Source organism: Globicephala melas, chromosome 15 (assembly GCF_963455315.2).
Source record: "Globicephala melas chromosome 15, mGloMel1.2, whole genome shotgun sequence".
NCBI classification, from domain to species: domain Eukaryota; kingdom Metazoa; phylum Chordata; class Mammalia; order Artiodactyla; family Delphinidae; genus Globicephala; species Globicephala melas.
Genome location: NC_083328.1, coordinates 14,448,135 through 14,472,905, shown reverse-complemented (window position 1 = coordinate 14,472,905; position 24,771 = coordinate 14,448,135). Strand labels below are relative to the sequence as shown.

The window sequence follows — 24,771 nt, the reverse complement described above, 5'->3', positions numbered from 1 at the left end:
ACCCAGGGCTCCCTCCCAGACACTGTACTATAGTATTTTCTTTTCTGTCTCTTATTTATTTATTTATTTTCCAGTCGTGGCTGCGCCTTGTGCCATAGATGGCATCCAGAATACAGAGGCAGCTGCTGTCTCCAACATTCCTGAGATGGGAATCACGGAGAACTGGATTCCATTTATAACTCGACCATTAATACTGTGTGACACTGGCTAACGTATTTAACTTCTGGAACTCAGTTACGCTCGGCTGTAAAACCGGCTAATAGATCAGCCAATCTCTTTAAGTCCTCTAACTCAAGAACTTTTAAAATCCTAAAATCCGTGTGAAGCGATGGGATTCATTAGTTTCTCAGGCAGCCTCATTCCCTACGGGATGGAACCTCCACTGGCCCAAACACCGCTCTGCCGCAGCCTTTGCCACCACCTCCCATTCCAAGCTAAGAATGGGCAGTGTCACCCTCAGGCTACTCCTAGTGGGATCCCGGTAGCAGGGGTTGAGGAAAAGACAAGGAAAACACCCGCGTCTCCGCTGGCTCCCGAACGCTCCAGGTCAGCGCCCCGGGGCCAGCGTCGAAGCCGCCTCCTTCCCTTCGCCCTACGGCTTTGTCGGTGCCGTCATCCACGCCAGCCTCGCACCCCCTCTCCACCCAAGGCAAACTCGGACTGGCACCCTCATCGTCCCGGCGGCGCGCAGAGGCCCCGGAAGTGACGTCCGTGCGTGCGTGGCGTGCGCGCGCGGCGCCGGGGGCGGGGCTGCGAGAGGGAGGGCCGGCGTGAGGGCGGGTTGTGACTAGCACCCGGACCTACTCCAGCGACGCGGAGAGAGCGGCGGTCTGGACGTCGGTGGAGCAGCAGGTGAGGTACGGGGCGGATGGACGGGGGCCCAGGGCGGCGTCGGGGCAGTGGGGCGGCGGCGCCGTACCGGTGACGGTTACTGGGTCATTGGTCCGGGCTGTACACCCGGTTGGGGCCGTCTCGCACCGGTGCCTCCTGCCGCCCTCCGGCTCAGCGCGGGGCCCGGCGGCGCGGCCCTGGCCGGTCCCAGGCCGTCGCCGGCCCCCCTCATCCTCTGCGTGCTCGGCCTGCCCGTTTCGGGCGCTCGTCGCCAACTTCTCCGAGGCCCGGCCCAGCTCCGACGGGCAGACATGTATCGTTTCCTGGCCGCCGCCTGCCACCCGTCCACCCATCGCGGGATGGCTGTGCTCCAGCCGGCTCCCTCCTCACTGTCCAGTCGGCGGAGTGCCGAGGGACACCTGTAGTGGTGGCCGGGCGGGTCGTGCCCCGAGCCCCTCGGGGACCTGTCGCAGCCCGGCCTGGGCAGGGGCGCCGGGACCTCAGGGACCCGCGTCGGTCTCGGGGAGGGAAAGGTCCTGGAGGTGGGAGGATGCTCTCTTTCGCAGCGCGGGGACTGGAAGACTGGTCCTAACTTTCGCCCCGTGGTTGAGGGCGAAGTTGTGGGCCTGGGGTTAGGAGCAGAAGTCCCTGCTTCCGAATCGTCTCGGAGGAGAGCAGAGGTGATGCCCATCACGGAAGTTTAGTCGACAGGGTGGAAGGACTCAGGCGCTTCAGAGAATAGGTCAGAGCCTGCTGGTGGTGTCTCAGCGCTGGTGACCAAGCCCTGTGGTTGGGAAATGTGTCATTGGGCGCCGGGACTCGCCTAGCAGAGAGATTAGATGTGAAAATTTGTCAGGATGAGTTCACAGCATCACTGGGGAATAGTTTTTTTTGGGGGGGGGATCTGAAGAGTTTTGTTTGTTTGAGTTTAAAAAATAGTTGTACCTGTTTTCTCAGTAAATCTAAAACTGCAAAACAAACCCCCCAAAATCTATCAAGGTTACTAATTAAAATAGTTGTACCAAGAAAGCTTGCTGGAGTTGCAAGGAGATTTGATTTTACTTAATCCCTTTAATGATAAATAATGTTAATTTTAAGAGTTACTGGTTCTTAGGTGGAAGATTAAGGTGTTCAAGTATTTGAATTTTTATTGACCTTCCAAGCAATCATTTTCTTCTCTCTAGAAGTTAGCCACTTCAGGAGAGAGGGACAGCGAGGATACTCGCCATGCAGTGTGGTGAGCAGCAGAGCCCAGAGGGGGGACACCCCAGGTGTCTTGAGGGACTGCAGGGCGTGGAGGGTGGAGGAAGGTACCAGAGAATATTTCTGGAAGTGTCTTGAAGAATGAGTAACATTCAGCCTAACAAGGTGGGGTGAGAATTTTAGAGGTAGTGGGAATGTGGACGTGGGGCAACTAAAGGAGAAGAGGCCAGCAACTCCCAGGAGGTGGTTTTTGAAAAGTGAAAAAATGCAGGCAGAGGTGGGTGGCAGATAGGGGCAGAGATGCAGGAGATTCTTGGGCGTTTCTCTGATGGTGACAGAACCAGGAAAGGGTTTTAAGGAGGGTTATTTGCCTGCTTAACACACGGGCTGCTATGTGGCTGATGAGGATTGTGCCCTGTATAGTGCTTGATTATGTGCTAGCTTGTATTTTAATCGTTTCTGCTTGTTAAATGTTTGAATTGATTTTTTTTTTTTTTTTTTTTTTTTTTGCGGTACCCGGGCCTCTCACTGTTGTGGCCTCTCCCGTTGTGGAGCACGGGCTCCGGACGCGACGTGCAGGCTCAGTGGCCATGGCTCACGGGCCTAGCCGCTCCGCGGCATGTGGGATCTTCCTGGACCGGGGCACGAACCCGTGTCCCCTGCATTGGCAGGCGGACTCTCAACCACTGCACCACCCGGGAAGCCCTGAATTGAATTTTATATTCATTTACTAATTGTTTGTATGAGAATGTGTGACCCTGCTTATTTGTAAACTTCTATAAACAGGAATTCTGCTTTTATCTCTTTGCATCTCAATCCAAGTCAGGCATTCATGAGTGTTCCATCAGGACGATGAGCAATCATTGATTTCTGATGTTGATTTTCAGTGAAAAAAAGACTTGACCGGTACTTATTTTAATATCTATGTATAGAAGAACTAAGGTCTTGTTTCACTTACTCTTCTCAGTCTTTGGCTAGAGACATAGAATTTCTGTGTTGACAATGTGAGTTTAATTTTTGGCACATGTGTTTATATTGGTTGCAAAGTAAACATCTCTAGCAGAGATGACCCATCCCTAAAATATAGGAGATACCTATGTGACATAACATACCTGTCTATTCTGTGAGGTAGAATAGAAATGCTCTTAAGTAGCTTCTTAACCCAGCAGTAAAGTTGTCACCCTAAAAAAAAGTTTCACAGTAGAGGCCAAACATTTTGAAAGTCATATAAATGTTCATTTCTGTCATAAAGCATTGTAGGAACATAATGTATGTTGTTTCACATGACTGAAAGGCCTTGAAATAATCTAGACTATTGTTTGTTGAATAAACACTTAGGAGAAACAACGATTGACTCATCTTTATCCCACATAATATTATGTGGCTCTTACTTTATCTGTTTGTTATTTAGATAAAGCTCCTAAAATGCTTTAAGAAAAGGCTATACTTTATGGTGCTGCTTTCAAGTTACCCTGGGAGATTCCTGTTGTTGATGAAGTTACTGTTGTTGGGGTAGGCAGTGTAATTTTTATTGTGTAGTAAAACAGTTTTTCACGTCTCTGGTAGCATAGCTCACTTGTTTGTGGTCACTAGGAGGGTGAAGGACTATAATTATAATCAATTAATTAGATAAATTTGTAGTTAGAAGTTATGATCAGAATGCTAAGTATGAGTTCATGATAGGGTAAAATTTTACCCACTAAGAGAATATTAAGCTTTTTGTTTTGCTCAGATGACAGCAATAAGATTACTGAAATCCCTGAAGCAGGAATGTAGCAAGAGCATTTGGGGCTTTAAATTCTGTGCTGTCTCCCAGTAAGGAAAGCATCCCCTGTGCTAGGCACAGGGCAACTCAGAAGGAGCTGTACAAAAATTTTATAAATCATTTTTGAAGCTAGCCTATTCAGTTCTCATTCAGAATAAATACTCAAATGCAACTGCATTTGTGGTGATTTCGTCTGTATTTTAAAAATAAAAATGACTTTTGGGGGATTTTTACATGGGATATATTTACAAGTTTCTGTGTGCTCCACAGTTAAAAATACATAATGAAAGTGTTTTATTTTGGTAGTTCCTCTGTTGTTAGAATTTCCTAATTTTAAATATAATGTTTGCTACAACACTTTCTTTTTTTCTTTTGGAGCACAAGAAAGATAATACCTCTAGAAATTGAACTCGTAACGTGTTTGTTAATGGAAGAAAATATCTTCCTATTGTGCTATACTGTTTTTTAAGTGGAGCATACCATTTACTTATATCACCTCTTGTTCCAGAAAGGATTCATAATGACTTACAAAGATACAAACAACATGCTTTTGGTAACAGACAGAAATAAAGGGGTGATGGATTTAGGACTGTGGGAGAAAAATTAAGATGGAAACAGAAATGAGATCTGTACACAAAGTAGTTGCACTGAAGTCTTAAGTATTTGTTAGAGGGCCACAAATTTGACTCTGCTTTTTAGTAGCCAGTTCAGAAAGAAATGTAATCAGTTACATGGTTCAGTGACCATAAGATAAAAGACCAGTTTCTCCTTTGGATTCCCAAAGATGCCTTGTATTGAGAAACTCCTCAACTACATCCTTAAGTATAAATACAGCATGCATTTCAGAGGGCTGTGTTGTGTTTTACTTTGTTTTTTAGTAAAATTCCTCATTGCCTCATTGTGTAGGGTGACGATGTAAGATCAAAACATAATTCAATAAAAACAGTTCTGGTGTTGGCAAAATAATGTGGACTAAGCACTTAGCTCTGTAGACTGATTTAATTTAAGGATCTGTTTTACATTATCTAGATAAATAGATGGGGATTACACATTTTTCAAGTTACCTTTCATAAATGTTTTGTTTCTCAGTGGAGCTTTTGTTATTAATTTATCAGCAGTGGTGTTTGTGTTGGTGCTTCCCAACAAGTTCCTTAAGTACATACATTTTTTTCTGTTGTTGGTTAATCACAGAGCCATATTTTTAGCAGGCATGCTTTATCGTGGGGGGTATGAAAATGGAGGAGACTGACAAATATTTAAGTAAAAGTCACTTCACCTCCACACTCAGATGGGCTGAAGGAATATCAGTGAATACCAAGATTCATTTCTGGAAGTAGGTTTGGGGTGTTAGCTCCAGCACAGAGAGCATTGGCTTGAAAAGTCCAGGCATGTAATTAATTAATTAATATTAATTATTTTATTTATTTATTTTTGGCTGTGTTGGGTCTTTGTTGCTGTGCATGGGCTTTCTCTAGTTGCGGTGAGCAGGGGCTGCTCTTAATTGCGGTGGCTTCTCTTATTGCGGAGCATGGGCTCTAGGCGCGCAGGCTTCAGTTGTTGTGGCACATGGGCTCAGTAGTTGTGGCTCGCGGGCTCTAGAGCTCAGGCTCGGTAGTTGTGGCGCACAGGCTTAGTTGCTCTACAGCATGTGAGATTTTCCCTGGCCAGGGCTTGAACCTGTGTCCCTTGCATTGGCAGGCGGATTCTTAACCACTGTGCCACCAGGGAAGCCCTGTAATTTATTTTTAAGAAGGGAACAAATCCACTCATCTTAGATGTAGTGTCTAGTAAATTAATGTATCTGTATTTTGCTCAAGCTAAATAAAAAGTTGACCTTTTAAGTAATTAGTTAGAACTTATCAAGTGCTAGCATGGGCCAGGCATGCTAATAATAAGCTCTTTACATGCATTATCTCAATGTTGTCATCTTCCTTTATTCCCTTTCTTAAAAGAAAAATATGAAGAAATGTGGTTCGCAGCAGTAACTTGTTCCAGGTCATACAAGAGGTGATGGAGATTTGAACTCAGGTAGTCTGACAGACTCAGTGGTCTGCACATATGACTTTATACTGCTTGAGGTGGACTAGACTGGGCCCACAGATGGGGCTAGACCATACAGTTAATAGAGGTAAACCCACTGGCCAGTATTAGAACCCACCACTGCAGAAGGGCCTTGAACAGTTCTGAATCTTCCATCCAGAAGATGAGCTGAGAGCTACAAGTTCAGGGCATTTGGCCATAGTTTATAAAGCTGGGAAACATACATCTTCTAGGCATCTATCAGGGTTAGAAAAGTGGGAATATTATTTTATGTGTTTGTTTGCATCTGAAATGCATGTATTTTTTATTTCTATTTGTTACAAATTTGTCTCATCAGATCAGGAAAACCACAATGATACAGTTTTAAAGATAGTGTGCCATTCTGGAAAGAGAGGTCTATATTTATATTTTAGAGTAAAACTTTAGCTGGTGATCTCACTGCTGTGATTTGGGATGAATTTAGGTTATGCCTCTGTAGTGACATTGCTAGGTATATATGTTCTTAAATCTTATTCCATGTTTTATTAGGAATTGTATTGCATTAGAGTTGTACAGATAAGTAAACTATTATTTATTGTGAGTTTTCATATGAGACTATTCCAGGTTATGCCAGATTATTTTATTTTGAAGTATTGTAATATAGTTCCTACAGTATATTGTAAATTGTGACCTAGCCTACAAAACTAAAGAGTAGAGAACATCCTTATTCATCCTTAATTAGTAAACAGTGGGTGGAACTGTCCTTGCCTAAATATAGTTATGTAACGTAGTGTTTCCTTAATTGCATTTCCACAGAGCTTTTGTCATTGTTAAATAGGTTCCTGAAAAATTAGGTAGGCTAGTGACTTGAGTTTTGAATAGGATATTATAAGAAGAATACAAATTAAAAATGTGAAAACAAACAAACAAAAAATAGGCCAATGAAACAGAATGTCTAAAATCCATTATAATTAGTGTCTCAGGAAGTATTATGCTTGGCTTTTACTTAGCAAATTGGATTATGTATTTGTGTAAATTAATTAGCCTTTGCAGTTGGGGTTGTAGTGTGATAAGTGTGTAGATTTCATTTGTGGTCTCAAATGTTGTATAGTTATGAATGGACACATCTTAAATATCATTTATAAGGAATAATCAGATGGCAAAGTATTTTTATACGACATGCTAGCTGCTGATACCTTTACAAAGCATCATGTGATGTTACCTGCGCCAGGAAATAGAGTGGCTGATGAGAGACAAAATTGAAATTAAGTCCTTTGAATATCAACTGTATGAAGTAGACACCACTTTCTCCCAAGAGCCTACTTTCATTTTATTTTATTTTATTTTTTATTGGCGTATTGTTGATTTACAATGTTGTGTTAGTTTCAGGTGTACAGCAAAGTGAATCAGTTATACATATACATATATCCACTGTTTTTCAGATTCTTTTCCCATACAGCCCATGACAGAGTATTAAGTAGAGTCCCCTGTGCTATACAGTAGGTCCTTATTAGTTATCTATTTTATATATAGTAGTGTGTATATGTCAATCCCAATCCCCCAATTTATCCCTCCCCCCGGTAACCATAAGTTTGTTTTCTACATCTGTGACTCTGTTTCTGTTTTGTAAATAAGTTCTTTTCAAGAGCCTACTTTTATTCTTGCACATATTTGAGAACAAATTGCAGGCAGATTTTCTTGTTGTTGTTACCCATAAGAGGTTGTAACCTATTTCCCTAAAGAAGAATTTTTGCCTTTTCAGTATGTTGGTCTAATAACTGACCCCCCCATATAAATAAATAAATAAATATATATATATATAAAAATATATATATAATCTCAACTTCTTTCTTACAAAATAATGCTTGAGAAATAAGTTGAGGTTCTTTTGAAGTTTAAAGTTCTTAGATTCTGACAGAAAAACTGACTAGGAGGTTGGATTTTAGTCCAATCACTTCCAGCTCCAAACACCACCAATAATGGTTATAATGGTGAGTCTGCCATTTAAGTAAATGTAATACAAAGATTTCAATTTCAGTCTTCAGTGAACGCTTCAGCTGTGTTTGGAGGAGAACAATCTGAGTACTGAAAAATACTTAAAAATTTTTTTTCTTTTTCTGAGGGTTTCATTTCAGGAAGTCTAGTTTTTATAGTCATGAATTTTAGTGGCTTTACCAAACTACCTAGTCTAGTAAACACTACATCACCCCAGAATATCTTCTGATCTTTATTAATGTGTATGTTTTTGTTGTCTAAATCTGTCTACCTGTTATTTCTTGATTTTAAAGTTTTAATATTTTGTGTAAGCATTTCAGAACTCACCATAAGGTACGTATGTGAGTTTTATTGTATTGCAAAGAAGTCCGGTATTTAAGCTCTATGTTACTGTGTAGTTCTACCCTTCTTTGAGCTGCCATAGATTTCCTAAACAGAATTGGTTTCAGCCAGTGTATTCTTCTTAGCTCCCAGCGATGACTAATTTCTAACCAGTTGGCTCACATTAGAATTTTCTTGGTGGATTAACACTGTTATCCTTAATTCATTAGTAGTGCTTTTTGCCTTAAAGTCTACTTTGTGTGATACCAGTATAGCTCTACTTGCTTTCTCTTGATAAATGTTGCATGCTATATATACCTTTTTCCATCCTTATACTTTCCAACTTTCTTTGTCACTGAAAGCACCATGAAGTTAGATTTAGTTTTTTTTTCTTTAGTCTTTAAATTAGAATCATTAGTCCATTTAATATAATTGTCACTATATTTGGTATTATATCTACCATCTTCTTTTTGACTCACCTGTTTTGTTCCTTTTTCCTTTTTTTAACCTCTTTTTGGATTATTTATTATTCAATTATTATTTAATTTTTCCTCTCTAGTAACTTCTTAGTTATACATTCTTTTATTCTTTTGTGGTTACACTAGAGATTATAGCATACACCCTTGACTTCTTATAGTCTAATACAAATTATAACTTTTTTTTTTTGGCTGCACTGGGTCTTTGTTGCTGTGCGGGGGCTTTATCTAGTTGCAGTGAGCAAAGGCTGCTCTTCCCTGCGGTGCATGGGCTTCTCATTTCAGTGTCTTCTCTTTGTTGCGGAGCACAGGCTCTAGGCACGTGGGCTTCAGTAGTTGCAGCACGCGGGCTCAGTAGCTGTGGCTCACAGGTTCTAGAGTGCAGGTTCAGTAGCTGTGGTGCATTGGCTTAGTTGCTCTGCGGCATGTGGGATCTTCCCAGGCCAGGCCTTGAACCCGTGTCCCGTGTTGGCAGGCGGATTCTCAACCACTGCACCACCAGGGAGGCCCCAAATTATAACTTTTATCACTTCTTCAATAATGCTAGAACTTTATTTATTTTTTTAATTTTATTTTTTGGCCACGCCAGGAGGCATGTGGGATCTTAGTTCCCCCACCAGCGATCGAACCCAGGCCCCCTGCATTGGAAGTGCAGAGTCTTAACCACTGCCCTAGAACTTTAGATACTAACTCCATTTGTCTTTTTCCTGTATTTTTGTGTTACTCTGTTTTATCCATTTTAATTCGACATATATTTGAAGACCCATAAGAAATTATTGTTTTTGAATAATCAATATTCATGTATATTTCCTTACATATTTACTCTTTGCATTGCTCTTTATCCCTTCCTGTATTTTTGTTTCTGTTTGGGATAGGATAATTTCCTTTCCATCTGAAGAGTTCCCCTTCTAATACAAGCCTGCCAAGAATGAACTCTTTCATTTGTTGTTTGTCTGAAAAATATCTTTATTTTGCCTTCATTTTTAAAGGAAATAATCACTGAGCACCGCATTCTAGGTGGAAATTTATTTTCTTTCAGCACTTTTTTTTTTTTTTTTTGCGGTACGCGGGCCTCTCACTGTTGTGGCCTCTCGCGTTGCAGAGCACAGGCTCCGGACGCTCAGGCTCAGCGGCCATGGCTCATGGGCCCAGCTGCTCCGTGGCATGTGGGATCTTCCTGGACCGGGGCATGAACCCATGTCCCCTGCATCGGCAGGCGGACTCTCAACCACTGCGCCACCAGGGAAGCCCTCTTTCAGCACTTTTAAGGTGTCATTCCATTGTCTTTTTTTTTAATTAATTAATTTATTTATCTTGGTTGCGTTGGGTCTTCGTTGCTGCGCGCGGGCTTTCTCTAGTTGTGGCGAGCGGGGGTTACTCTTCATTGCAGTGCACAGGTTTCTCACTCCTGTGGCTTCTCTTGTTGCGGAGCACAGGCTCTAGGCGCACGGACTTCAGTAGTTGTGGCACATGGGCTCAGTGGTTGTGGCTTGCAGGCTCTAGAGCGCAGGCTCAGTGGTTGTGGTGCACAGGCTTAGTTGCTCCGCGGCATATGGGATCTTCCCGGACCAGGGCTAGAACCCGTGTCTCCTGCATTGGCAGGTGGATTCTTAACCACTGTGCCATCAGGGAAGTCTCTCCATTGTCTTTTGTCTTTTATTATTTCTTTTGAGAATTTAGCTGTTAGTTTTATTGTTGCTCTTAAGAAAGTAATGTGTCTTTTTTCCACTGGTTACTTTTTTTTTTTTTTTTTTGCAGTACGTGGGCCTCTCACTGTTGTGGCCTCTCCCCTTGAGGAGCACAGGCTCCGGACATGCAGGCTCAGCGGCCATAGCTCACGGGCCCAGCCGCTCCGCGGCATGTGGGATCTTCCCAGACCGGGGCACGAACCTGTGTCCCCTGCATCGGCAGGCGGACTTTCAACCACTGCGCCACCAGGGAAGCCCATCCACTGGTTACTTTTAAGAGTTTTTTATTGTTTCTTTTGAGAATTTAGCTGTTAGTTTTATTGTTGCTCTTAAGAAAGTAATGTATCTTTTTTCCACTGGTTACATTTAAGAGTTTCTTTGTTTTTGATGATCAGCCGTTTAATTATGCTATGTCTTTGTATGGTTTTCTTTGTCTTTATTCTGCTTGGGGTTCACAGAGTTTCTTAAATTTATGGGTTGTCTTCATCAATTTGGAAAACTTCATTCTTTCCTCTTAATATTACTTCTGACCTAATTACTCTCTCCTCTCCTTTTGGGACTCCAGTTACACACCTGGTAGACTTTTTCACAGTGTTCCTCATTCCCTTTTACATTCCCACCTGCCCTTGTATTTTCTGTTAGTTTTTATCTCTGCTTCAGTATGGTTATATTTTATTGACTTGGGTTCTAGTTACTAATCCTCTCTTCTACTGTGTCTGACCTGCTCTTAAGTCTACCCTTTGAATTCTTTTAGTTAATATACTTTTCAGATCTAGAATTTCAGTTTGATTCTTATAGATTCCAATTCTCAGTTGCAGTTCTTCTTTTTATATGTTGTTTCCTCTTACTTCCCCTGTTTTTTGAAATAGGAAATTTAAATAGCCATCATTATTTAAAAGTCTTTCTGTTAACTTCAGTGTCTGGATTATCTGAGCATCTGTTTCTATTTTTTCCTTTTGGTTTTCAGTTATATGAATGCTGAGCGTTATGAATAAAATGAAGCTCCAGATGATGCTGTTCTTTTTCAGAGGAAATCCTCCCTCCCTTTTGCTAGCCAGGTAGAGTAGGGGCTCATCACCTAATCCTATTAGGGACTGAGTTGTTGGTTGAGGTTGTGTTGCTGGTTTGGTAAGGCAGTGTTTCCCTCTAGTTTGGCTTTAATGCTAGCAAGTAGCCAGGCATCCAGGGCTTCCAACTGATAGTTTCGTGAATTCACAGGGGTCCCTCCTCCTTGTATCTTCTGTACTGTAATTTTTGTCTCCTGAGAACAATGAGATTGTTGAAAATTCTACTCTCGATTTTCAGAGGCTTTTAGTTTTGTTTTGAAGCCTTCTTTGTGCAACTGCAGAATTTAGTAAATGTCTTCAGCGGAAAGCCAGCCTTTCGTTAGGCCCAGTTCTTCAACTCTCCTCTTTCACTGGGATCTTGACTCCTTGAGTCTTGCTTTTCACCTCTTCCAAAAGCTCTCATGGTTCCTCTGCTGAAGGGAAGTCTGGATTCTCGGCTTTTTGCCCCAGAATCGGCAAATGCACTTGGGGGAAAAGTGGCTGCAGAATGTCATTTTGTTTCTCTACAGTTCCTCTCTTTTTCCAGAACCTAGACCCTTCTAGTCTTGGTTGCTTCAGCTGCTTTCTCATGCCTTTAAACATTGATTTTTAAAATGTATCTGGCAGGCTTCCCTGGTGGCGCAGTGGTTGAGCGTCCGCCTGCCGATGCAGGGGACACGGGTTCGTGCCCCGGTCTGGGAAGATCCCACATGCCGCGGAGCGGCTAGGCCCGTGAGCCATGGCCGCTGAGCCTGCGCGTCCGGAGCCTGTGCTCCGCAATGGGAGAGGCCATGGCAGGGAGAGGCCGCGTACCGCAAAAAAAAAAAAAAAAAAAAATGTATCTGGCTTTCCTAATTCTCAGCAGGAGTGTTGGTGTGCCTCAAGCTACTCAGTCATATTCAGAAAAGAGAGTTTCCTGCTAGGAATGAAGTTATAAGAAGAAATTAATCTTTTAGTAATTGTGGTGCTTACTTTATAGCAGTGGTTCTCAAAGAGTAGCTCCTAGCTGCATCACCTGGAAACCTGTTAGAAATGCAAATTCTCAGGTCTTACCTACCCCAGACCTCCTGTATCAGCAAGTCTGGGTTGGGGCCCCATACTGTGTATTTTAACAAGTCTTCCAGGTGACACTTATGCATGCTAAAATTTGAGAACCACGGCTTTATAAGCTAGTCATTTAGCTATTTAAGTTTCTTTCCCTACCTCCTACGCCCCAGAGAGTATATAAGGGTGTTAAAACCAAAACTTAGCTGAGTAAATTTGAAGAGCTAATTGGCTTTATCAAGTGATTCATGAATCAGGCAGCATCTCATCTGGCAAACAGAGATACTCTGAGGGGTTACACAACATGGAAGACTTTTATAGGGAGGAGGGGGGACAGGAAAGGAAGTCATCAGCAAGGAAAAAATGAAAGTTCATTGGAAGCAAGTAAAAGTTCAGGTGACGCCAGCTTCTCATTGGCTGAACTATGGCATTTTCTGTTGGCTAGGCTGGTTGCTGGGAAAGAAGGAAGTCTTTCTCTTGCTGACGTAGTAAAGTAGTGTACTTCCTGTTTGGGAGTGCAAGGTACATCTTTTCCTGTTGGAGTCAGTAACTGACCTCTTTCTCTTTGGGTAATTGATGGCTTCCTGTTTGGGGTAACTGACGTAGAGGATGATGAGTGTAGTGGTAGGGCGTGAGAGCTCCCTTTACAGGCCTTCCCATCACCAGTTCTAGTCGAGATTTTCTTTTTTTAATTTTCACAAGGGACAAAAGTGAAAGAAAACTGTCTCTGCAGGTACTTTGTCAGTCTCCTGAATAAATCATTTAATACATTTAGAAGATACCTATTGAGTATGCATTCTGTTCCTGGCACTGTGTTGTCTACGAACATGGAGTGGACAAGTAAGCAAGTAATTGTAATAAAACATGAGTATTATAATAGATGTATTTATAAAATGCTATAGAAGCCAGAGAGATGGAATTATTCTGAGGGTGGGGAAGGGGCATTTGACGTTATTTGAATAGGTGGGAATTGAAGGCAGACAAACAGAAGTGTATTCTAGGCTTGTTCATACATAAGATGACCATGTACTTTATTATCGAAAACAGGTCACTTTTGAGAACAAAAGGGATGCTTTTATACCAGGACAACAGGCATAAGCCAGGACTGTTCTCATTAACTGAGATATATGATCCTCCTATTTGTAAAGAGCAAGTAATGCTGTGAATCCACAGTTCTGTCAACTGGTGGAAAACTCATTTCTTTAAATTATTTCTAGAATTTATCACAATTCTTGTTGGATGGTTTATTGTTTCCTAGGGCTGCTGTAACAAATTACCACAAACTAGGTTCTTAAAACAACAGAAATTAATTTTTTTGGAGTTCTGGAGGCTAGAAGTCTGAAATCAAGGTGTCAGCAGGGCCATGCTCTCTGAAGGCTGTAGGGAAGATGATTGCTGGCAGTCCTTGGAGTTCTTGGCTTGTAGCTTCATCCTTCCAATCTCTGCTTCTGTGGCCACACGGCCTCTATGTGTGTCTCTGGGTCTCTCAGGGCCTTCTTATGAGGACACTAGTCATTCAATTTAGGGCGCACCCTAATCCAGTATGACTTCATTTTAACTAATTACATCTGCAAAGACCTTATTTCCACATCAGGTCACATCTACAATATTGGGGTCCAACTATCTTTTGGGGGGACACAATTCAACCTAAAACAGATGGGATGGTTTTAGTAGCTTTTGAAAGTTTCTGCAGATGGGATGGTTTTAGTAGCTTTTGAAAGTTTTTGCCGTTTAATTTAATTTTTTGTTATGCACAGGCACTTCTCAAAAACTTAAAATATAATACAAATATTTATTTGATTGAACCCTCTAACAAGTCTGAATAAATACATTTCTGTCCAGGCAATTGCTTTTTATATTTCTCTTATCTCATAGATATGTGTACGTCTAGCCCAGCCACAGCAACTGGCTAAGGTTGAAATGGCTGCAGCAAAGCTAAAACTAAGCTGTAAGTTTGCAGAAACAAAACCAAAAACCTTTGATCATTGAAACCGCCTTATATATTGCAGTTTGCTGTTACTTTAAGTTAAGAGACATAATTTTTGGTCAGTTACTTACTGAATAAATAGACCAGTTGAGGAATTGGCTGTTTCTCCGGAAGAGAGAGGGTAGAGCATGGTAGAAATAGACTCGAGCAGCCAGGTTGTTTTGCATGTAATTTTGAGTTATTTGCCTGGGGAATGGCATGCTCCGATTGGAGTCATAATTTCACTTTGATGAAGAGGGTGTGACATAATACAATAGAAGATTGTTGTCTAGAATTCATTCCTTAAGAATGCTGCTCTGCTGGCTCTGCTCATTCCAGCAGCATAAACTCTACATTATATTCCATGGGTTTAATTATCATTTGGAATTATTTGGGCAGGCTAGTGTTTGGATACTTTGTATTGTTATATTTAACATTGGAACTCTGCCACTGATTATCTGTGTGACATTCACATTCATTTTGGAGGCAATGTATTTAACGCTATGAAAGTCAGTGAAACCTGGATACAGTCTTTGATTAAAACTATAGTATCGGGGCTTCCCTGGTGGCGCAGTGGTTGAGAGTCCGCCTGCCGATGCAGGGGACACGGGTTCGTGCCCCAGTCTGGGAAGATCCCACATGCCGCGGAGCGGCTGGACCCGTGAGCCATGGCCGCTGAGCCTGAGCGTCCGGAGCCTGTGCTTCACAACGGGAGAGGCCACAACAGTGAGAGGCCTGCGTACCGCAAAAAAAACAAAACAAAAAAAACAAAACTATAGTATCTTAACATACACAGCCAAAGGCTAAAAGATAACATAAAAAGAGCACCTATAAAAAGAAAAAAGATGTCATAGAAAAGTGAGCAAAGAACAGGAACAGTTTAATTCTCCAAAGAAAATATGCTAATGGCCAATAAATATCTATAAAGATGGTCAATTTAAGGACATGGGTATTAAAACAAGAAATGCTTCTTTTTTTGCCTTTCAGATTGGCAAAAATTAAAGACTAATAATGCAGTTTTTATGAGTTTGTGGGAAAGTGGATCACTGTAGGTGGGAATGTAAATAGGTGTAACCTTTTTGTGAGGCCAATTTGGTGATATAAATCAGAGTTCACAAGGCACAAACCCTCTGACATTCTATGTCTGTTCCTAGGAAGCTACTTCCGTTTTGTGAATGGTCGGCTCATATCCTTATACTGCATACCAGAGTTTTACAAATCTTATTAGTGTAATTTCTAAATATGGTAAAACACTCTCGTCCTGTTTACTTAAAATATTCTGCCTAGTCTCTTATTTGCCTTTCTATTTTGGTTCTAAGTGGGGCCTTTTAAAAACTAGGTAGAAGTTTCAATGTACTTATTCAAATCAGTTTCCTTTCTGATTTCTCCTGCAGCCTGTGAGCTTAGATAGCCCTCACCTCTTTAGAAGTTTCATAAATACTTAATTTTAGTCCTTTCTATTTTTTCATTAGTCTTTTAAAAACTTTAACTCTTTAAGATTCCTGTTTAAGGTTCCTGTAATTAATTTGGGGGGTACCAGATTGCTGACCAGTTATCCCTGCATTGTTTATTGAAAATTCTTCCCTTCTCCTCCTTCCTCTAATAATAAATTATTTTATGTATTAGCAATTCATTTTGGGGTTAATCCATTCTGAAGTGATTTGCCAGTTCTTTTGCTAAGTTCACACTATTTTAACTAGTTTGTAGAAAATTAAAGTTCAGTAAATTAAGAGTTTTTTTTTTTTTTGCGGTACGTGGGCCTCTCACCGTTGTGGCCTCTCCCATTGTGGAGCACAGGCTCTGGACGCGCAGGCCCAGCGGCCATGGCTCACAGGCCCAGCCGCTCCGCGACACGCAGGATCCTCCCGGACTGGGGCACGAACCTGTGTCCCCTGCATCGGCAGGAGGACTCTCAACCACTGTGCCACGAGGGAAGCCCAATTTAGAGTATTTTTTAAAATTCTTGCCTGTTTATTATTGCTGATAAAATATGGAATAATTTTGTCAAGTTCCAAAAAAGTCTTTTGGAATTTTTTTTGTCATTTATAGTAAACTTAAAAATTTTGAAACATTTGCCATTTATAAAATATTTAACTTTCTCATACTGTGCCCTGGTATATGTTGTCAACTATTTAAGCCATCTTTATATCTCAGTATTTTTATGTAGATGACATAATTTTCTTATTAAAATAGTACCTAGATGTTTTTACATTTCAATACTATTGGGAATGAGATCTCTGTATTTCCTAACTTCTTATTGTCAGGCTATTGTAAGAATTTCATAGATTTCATGTACACATATTTAGCTTGTTTCATATAAACATAAATTCTTTTATGAAATTCAGTAATTTTAAAATTAATTAATTCCTCAGTGTTCATAGTGCTTTAATTTCTTCTTTCAGGCCTTCTAGGTATATAGTCACATCTTCCATACTTGACAGTAAGCTCTATGAGGACTGAAACTTTATTATTACTTAAATTTGTATCCTAAGTGCCTGTCATGTAATGTAAATCAGTATATAAATATTTGTTGAATAAATGAATGAGATCATGATGAGTAGAGAAAGCACTATGAAAATATAGTGACTGCCTCTGGGTGATGTTTTCTTTATTTTCTACTTATGTCTCAGGTTTTTTAGAGTAACCATCTTTTACTTCTATAACTGGAAAAAAAACAAATTTAAGGGAAAAAGCTTAACTTTAAATTCTATTTCTTAACTGAGGTTCAAGGATAGTTTATCATTTTAGTAGAGTTGATTGGATGTTTTCTGTAAATCCCAGGTGTGTTGCCCAGAGGAATGATCTATGAGGACATTACATCAAACCTAAGAATAGGAAGCAGGACTCTTACAAGGAAGATAGTGGGAAGCTACTCAAATCTACAAAGTATTTTTTGTTTTTTGTTTTATGAAATGAACGTGGTTTGCATGCAGAGCCTTAAGGAAGAACATACACAGCTCTGTGGGCTTTGTGCTCCTCTGGCCCTTTTTAGGGTACCTAGCCCTGAGGCAGAAGTCACAGGAATCTCAGCTATCTCAGCAACAGAGATCATTTTTACTCTGTCCTCCCTAATGTGAGTGGGCCAATTGAATTATGCAATCTTTGTACCCAGGTTGCTCAGTAAAAGACTACTTACTGGAGTGCAGAGCTCAAATAGGAGCTGGGTGTGGCCCCTCTGACGTCCCCCACTGGGTGCAGTAGTGATGGTAGTTGCCTCTAGATTGTGGCCAGTGATAGGTCTTTCTGCCTGGGAAAGACGGAATTGAGTCTCAGAATTGATTCCCCCATGTTTCTCCCTAACTGAGGAGGGTATGGTGTCTATATACTCTGATGTCTAATCTGGATGTGCTGACTGTACCTGCTTTGCCTCACCAAAACAGCTTCATCATCACTGCATAGCCTTTCAAATCAGGGCGTGTACTTTTTTTTTGGTTGCTCACTTTGTTTTCCATACTTAGGAACAGAAATGATCTGAGTGATATGTACAACTGTCTGATACATGTTAATTCAATCATAGGTGTTTTTATTTAATAAATTTTAAGTGGAATTTTTAAAAAACACTTTTAGTTTGAAATTACAGATTAACAGGAAGTTGCAAAGATAATACAGAAAGGTCCTGTGTACTCTTCACCTAGTTTGCCCAATGGCTATGTCTTATGTTAACTATAGTATAATGTCAAAACCAATAAGTTGACATCTCTACAATGTGTATTATAGTTCTGTGCCATTTTATCACATATGTAGATTCCTGTAGCCACCAACATAGTCAAGATACAGAACTATTGCCACTAAGATCTCCCTTATACCACCCCTTTATAATCACGTCCTGTTGGCAGACCTCAAGACTGCCCCCAGGTCTGGTAATTCGCTAGAAGGGCTCGCAGAACTCATGTACTCCTGGCTGTGTTTTATTACAGTGAAAGGATATTAAACAGGATCAGTGAAGGAAAACAGTGCATTGAGCAGAATTTGGAGGATACCAAGCATGAGTTTCCAAGAGTCTTCTCCCAGTGGAGTTGACAGGGTGCATTTAATCCCTCAGCAACAAACTCTAGCAACATGTGTGAAGTGTTTTCTGTTGGGGAAGTTCACTTAAGCCTAAGATTCCAGGGTTTTTATTGGAGGCTGGTCACATAGGCACAAGCACCCTCATGATTGACCCCCCCCCTCAAGAAGGAAAGCAGTATTCACCATACATCACACAGTCTGCACAAACTGTCTAGACAAGTTGGTACAGTGTGGATCAAGACTCCAAGCATACAAAACACCCTTATCAATTAGTACATAAAGGTACTCTTAAGACCTCAGTTCCCAGGAGCTGGCCAGGAGTCAGCCACAGAAGCAGGCCCTTCTGAAAACGAGAATGTGCACAATTTGAGCAACTCAGGCCTGCTTGGTTAACTCTTCCTGGATATGGAGAAACAATTCTGGGCCCACAGTGGAGGTGAGGGTTGGGCAGGTTGGGGTAGGTACTGCTTTAGATAGAGTGGCCAGGGAAGGCCTTTCTGAATGTATGACATGAAAGCCGAGACCTAAATGAGGAGAGAGAAATCAGCATATGAATAGCAAGGGTCCCAGCATTTAGGCATTAGAACACTTGTGCAAAGGCCCCCAAAAGAGAGAAATTGAAAGGAGGCCTATATTAGTTTTCTGTTGTTGCCATAACAAGTTACCACAAACTTATCAGCTTAAAACAACACCCAGAGTATTGTAAGTATTGTTAAGTCAGCACTCCTGGCCAGCTCAGCCAGGTACTCTGTTAAGGCTCTCAAGAGGTCCAAATTAAGATGTCATCCAATCTGGGCTCTTATCTGGAGGCTATGGGGAGAATCTGCTTCCAGACATACTTAAATGTTGGCAGAATTGAGTTTAATCAAGTTATGCAAGTGAGGTCTTCATTTCTTTGCTGGCTGTCAGCCAGGGGTCATTCTCAGCTTCTAGAAGCCACCCACATTTCTTACATTTCTCCACCTTCAAAGCCAGCAATGGTTCTTTGAATCTCTTTGACTTCCCATTCTGCCCTCCTCTTCTGCTTTATATTTTAAAAACAATTTTATTGAGGTATAATTCACATACCATAGAATTCACCCATTTAAAGGGCACAATTCAGGACTTCCCTGGTGGCGCAGTGGTTAAGAATCCACCTGCCAATACAGGGGACACAGGTTCGAGCCCTGGTCCGGGAAGATCCCACGTGCCACAGAGCAGCTAAGCCCGTGCACCAGAACTACTGAGCCTGCGCTCTAGAGCCTGCGTGCCGCAACTACTGAGCCCACGTGCCACAACTACTGAAGCCCCCGTACCTAGAGCCTGTGCTCCACCACAAGAGAAGCCACCGCAATGAGAAGCCTGCACACCGCGGGGAAGAGTAGCCCCAGCTTGCTGCAACTAGAGAAAGCCCATGCACAGCAACAAAGACCCAATGCAGCCAAAAATATTAAAAAAAAAAATCATTTGAGGAACCATCAGATGGTTTCCAAAAGCATCTGCACCATTTTACATTCCCATCAGCAATGTATGAGTGCTTCAGTTTCTCCACATCTTTGTCAACACTTGTTATTATCTGATTTTTTTTTGGGCGGGCTGTGTTGGGTCTTCGTTGCTGCATGTGGGCTTTCTCTAGTGGTGAGCGGGGGCTACACTTTGTGGCAGTTGCACGGGCTTCTCACTGTAGTGGCTTGTCTTGTGGAGCACGGGCTCTAGGCGCGTGGGCTTCAGTAGTTGTGGCGCATGGGCTCAGTAGTTGTGGCTCGCGGGTTCTAGAGTGCAAGCTCAGTAGTTGTGGCACACAGGCTTAGTTGCTCTGTGGCATGTGGGATCTTCCCGGACCAGGGCTCGAACCTGTGTCCCCTGCATTGGCAGGCGGATTATTAACCACTGCACCACCAGGGAAGTCCTATCTGACTTTTTAATACTACCCATCCAACTGAATGTGAAGTGGTATCTCATTGTTGTTGTTGTTGTTTTTCTCTCATTGTGGTTTTGATTTTTATTTCCCTAATGACTAATGATGTCAAAAGTCATTTAACATGCTTATTGACCATTGGCATATCTTCCTTGGAGAAGTGTCTATTCAGATCTTTTACCCATTTTGGAAATTGGGTTGTTTATCTTTAAAAATATTGAGTTATAACAGTTCATTACACATTCTGTATATAAGGTCTTTATTAGATACATGATTTGCAAATATTTTCTCCCATTCTGTGGGTTGTCTTTTCACTTTCTTGATGGGGTCCTTGGAAGCACAAAAGTTTTTAATTCTGACGAAGTACAATTTATCTCTTTTCTTTTGTTGTTTATGCTTTTGGTGTCATATCTAAGAATCCTTTACCAAATCCAAGATCATGAAATTTTACCTGCTTTTTGGCCAAGAGTTTTTATAGTTTTAGCTTTTACATTTAGGTCTTTAATCCATTTTTAGTTAACTTTTATACGTGGTGTGAGACAAGGATTCGTCTGCATATGGTGATCCCATTGTCCCAGCACGATTTGTTGAGAAGACTCTTCCATTTGATAGTTGTGACTATAGATATGTGGGTTTATTTCTAGACTCACAGTTCTATTCCATTGCTCCACATGTCTGTCCTTGTGCCAGTTCCACACTGTTTTGATTATCATAGGTTCGTAGTAAGTTTTGAAATTGGTAACTGTAAGTGCTCCTACATTCTTTTTCCAAGATTGTTTTGACTATTCTGGGCTCCTGTCCTCTTTTGCATTTAGGGTTCATGTGCTTATATTGGCCCCACCTGGAAAATCAGAATAATCTCTCTATTTTAAGGTCAACTGATTAGTAATCTTGTCTGGAAAGTCTTTTTTAGGCCATGTGAGATAACATAATCACAGGTGTAAAACAGAGTGAAGGTCATGGGGGCACAAAGCCTATGACGCTTAGATTTGTGAAAAGGTGGGAGCAGAAGTTGGATAGAAGGGTATGAATGGAAGTTTCAGAAATATTAATTTGTCCAAAGTCACATTTCAGAGCTGGGATTTGAATGCAGATTTGACCGATCTCCATATTCTCATGTGCACATCAAATTGGTCTTCATAGACACATAGCTATTTTTTTTAAGTTTTCATCTTAACCTGTTGAGTTCTTAGTATATGCTAAGTAGTCCTCACAGCAATTCTATTATGTTTTTCTGGCTCTCACATAGTACCTGGGCAAGTCTCTGAGTGCAGGTAATAGGCTCTACTGGAGCTGGCATAAGAAAAAAACAGTCAGGGATCAAGGGGTGTGTTTCAAAATCTGAGGGTAGGCAAGCAGCTAAACCTTAGAAAAGGATTGGAACTGAGAAATGGAAACCCCTCAGGACCTAGAGAGTATTTTTCTTCTGCCACTTTTCTCTGCTTCTTGTTGTATATCTTGTTGTATACCAGTCTGTTGTATCTGCAGACTGGTTACTCAGACCACTTGTTGGAAGGTGGTCATGCCACAACTTCTCCGTCATTCAAGAAAACAGCCCAGACTTAGTCCCATTTCCAAAACTTCATTTTGGGTCAAGTGTCCACCTCTGGATCAATCAGCTGTGGCCCTGCAGTGGTAGGGGAGGGGGGACTGCACCATATACAAACATGGCAGCTGACCTTTGTAGATTTGGGGAACAGTTCCCTGAGGAAAGGGAAGTTGCTGACACATGTGTTAGGTAGACTCCCTAAAATGTGTTCATTTTAGTAACAGACCTGTGCTATAGTCTTTGTAGTATAAAAAATTTTAAACTTACTGAATTGGTATAAGGAAAAAACATATTTCTTTTTGCCTACTCCTCTTAGAATTGAAGAAAGGGACCACAGGATGTTTATGGTGAGATTAGCTCAGACGCTCAAAATAGTTTGATGGCACTCAGGACTTAGTACAAGTGTAGGCTCTTGTGATGTCCCTGCCACTTACTACCTTTTTGATTGAACAAATGATAATTTCTCAGTCTCAATGTCTTTATCTGTATTATAATAGGAGAAAGTAGACAGCCTTTAAAGTTTCTTAACTTATCATTTTAGACTCTGGCTATATTTTGTTATTCTTCCTTTCTACCTCAGCCTCATTTACTAAATGATAAGTGCGATAGATCTAAATCCTGTCCTTGGAGGGCTTTAATCTCATAGAGGCAGTGAAGAGTATTTGTAAACGTGCAGGTCTCCCTGCCATGTCTCATTAGTTAACTCTTACAGACCCTACTGCCAGAGTGTGTTGCCATCCCTCCCCTTTCCATTCCCACTGTATTACCTCTATTATTATAACCTCTTACTGTATTTGTCTCTTGATCACTATCCCTGTCTCCTGTTCTGCACTTTTCACCAATCCAAACTAGAAATTGCCTCTCAAATTAAAAAAAACAAAATCATACAGTAAAGTTGAATTTTGGGGGAGTATACAGTTCTGTGAATTTAAAAACATGTATAGATTTCTGTAAACACCTCCATAATCAGAATACAGAACAGTTCTATCACCTCTAAAAAAGTTCCTTGTGCTATTCCTTTATAGACACCCTCCCTCCAACCCTAATTCCTAACAAACCCTGATTATACAGTATGTAAACTTTTTTCAAAAATATTTATTTTATTTACTTTATTTATTTATTTATTTTGGCTGTGCCGGGTCTTATTTGCAGTATGTGGGATTGTCGTTGCAGCGTGCGGGATCTTTAGTTGCGGCACGCGGGCTTCTTAGTTGCAGCATGCATGCGGGATCTAGTTCCCCAACCAGGGATTGAACCCGAGCCCCCTGCATTGGGATTGTGGAGTATTACCCACTGGACCACCAGGGAAGTCCCTACAGTATGTAAACTGTTAAAACTGGCTTCATTCACTCATCATAACGCCTTTGAGATTTCATCCAAGTTGTTGGGTATGTTTTTTTTGTTGTTGTTGTTGTTTTTGCTGAGTAGCATTCCACTGCATGGATGTACCACACAGTTTGTTTATTCATTCATCTATTGAAGGATATTTTGGTTGTTTCCATTTTTTAATGATCATAAATAATGTTACTAGAAACAGTTTTGTATAGATTTTTGAGTGAACATCAGTTTTATTTCTCTGGAGGAAATAACTGGGAATAGGATTGCTGGGTTGTATGGTAAGTGTATTTAACTTTTTATGAAACTACCAAATTGTTTTCCATGGTGGTTGTACTATTTGCATCCCACTAGGAGGGTTCTAGTTGCTCTGCATCCTTGCTACCACTTGGTATTGTTCTTAATTTTAGCCATTCTGATAGGTGTGTAGTGAAATCTCATGGTGGCTTTTTTTTTTTTTTTTTTTTTTTGCGGTACGCGGGCCGCTCACTGCTGTGGCCTCTCCCGTTGCAGAGCACAGGCTCCGGACGCGCAGGCTCAGCAGCCATGGCTCACGGGCCCAGCCGCTCTGCGGCATGTGGGATCTTCCCGGACCGGGGCAGGAACCCGTGTCCCCTGCATCGGGAGGCGGACTCTCAACCACTGCACCACCAGGGAAGCCCTCATGGTGGTTTTAATTTACATTTCTCTAACGGATGATGATGTTGAACAACTTTTCATGTGCTTATTTGCCATGTTGTCAAGAACTGTGACTGACATGGGTTTTTACCCTCTTAAACGTAACAAGTTAGCCTGCCAGTTTCATGGATGCTGGCAGAAGTCATGAGACTCTGGAGTCGGAGACAAAGGACTTTATTATTCATAGGACATCAATAAAACAAGCTTCATCTCACATGGGCTACCTTTGCCCCCAAGTCCCATGGGGCTGGTGTCACAGCTGAGGAACCTAAGCTTAAGGGACCCAAATCCTTTATAATGGGCAGCTAACAAACCCACCTGACTTTTGACCTGGAGGGAAACATTATATCTATTTTACTTGACAGTAAACAAACTTGCCCTTTCTCTGTAGGGAGACAGTGATCTGTTCCTCCTGAGAATGTTAGATATGCAAATATCCTTGAAGAGATAGTCTGTCACGAAGGCCTCTTGTACAGAAATGTGAGACACCCGTGGAGAATTGTCTCCCAATGTGTATATCTTCTTCGCATAAGTCTGTTCAAGTCTTTTGCCCATTTTTTTAATTGGGTGGTTTTTCTTTCCGTTGAGTTTTGAGAATTCTTTATATATTCTGGATGCAAGTCCTTTGTCAGATATATGATTTGCGAGTATTTTCTCCCAGTCTGTAGTTTGTGTTTTCATTTTCCACGTAGTGTCATTGGAGAAGCAAAAGTTTTTAGTTTTGCTGCCAAGTTTGGGCCGCAGGTTCCAACCCTACTTCTGTGAGCTGTGGTTCCCACGTTGGTTCATTTTTCAGAGGCTTCGCAGTGCTATTTTGATCTGTTTCCTGCGTGTGTCAGTCTGAAACCTGTGCACTGGTCTCTATTAGTGTGAATTTTAGTCTCTGATCCTGAATAGCATCAGACCCATGCACACATTTTCAGCTTGCTTTCTTGAGTTCTCCTCATTGA

The 24,771-nt window shown here is 41.4% G+C and overlaps 1 protein-coding gene across 4 annotated transcripts in view; it reads left to right on the top strand.

Annotated features, from left to right (window-relative positions):
* The window catches only part of RABGEF1 (RAB guanine nucleotide exchange factor 1), an 87,553-nt gene that overhangs the window by 23,628 nt on the left and 39,154 nt on the right, over positions 1-24,771 (top strand). Inside the window, exon 1 of one of the 4 annotated variants that reach the window (XM_030871923.2) lies at positions 748-852. The exons of 2 other annotated variants lie outside the window; for them this stretch is intronic. The gene's annotated coding sequence lies outside the window, so the exon portion shown is untranslated. Of the gene's footprint in view, positions 1-747; positions 858-24,771 lie in introns of those variants that run through there. One more of the 4 variants, XM_030871924.2, reaches the window with a different exon arrangement.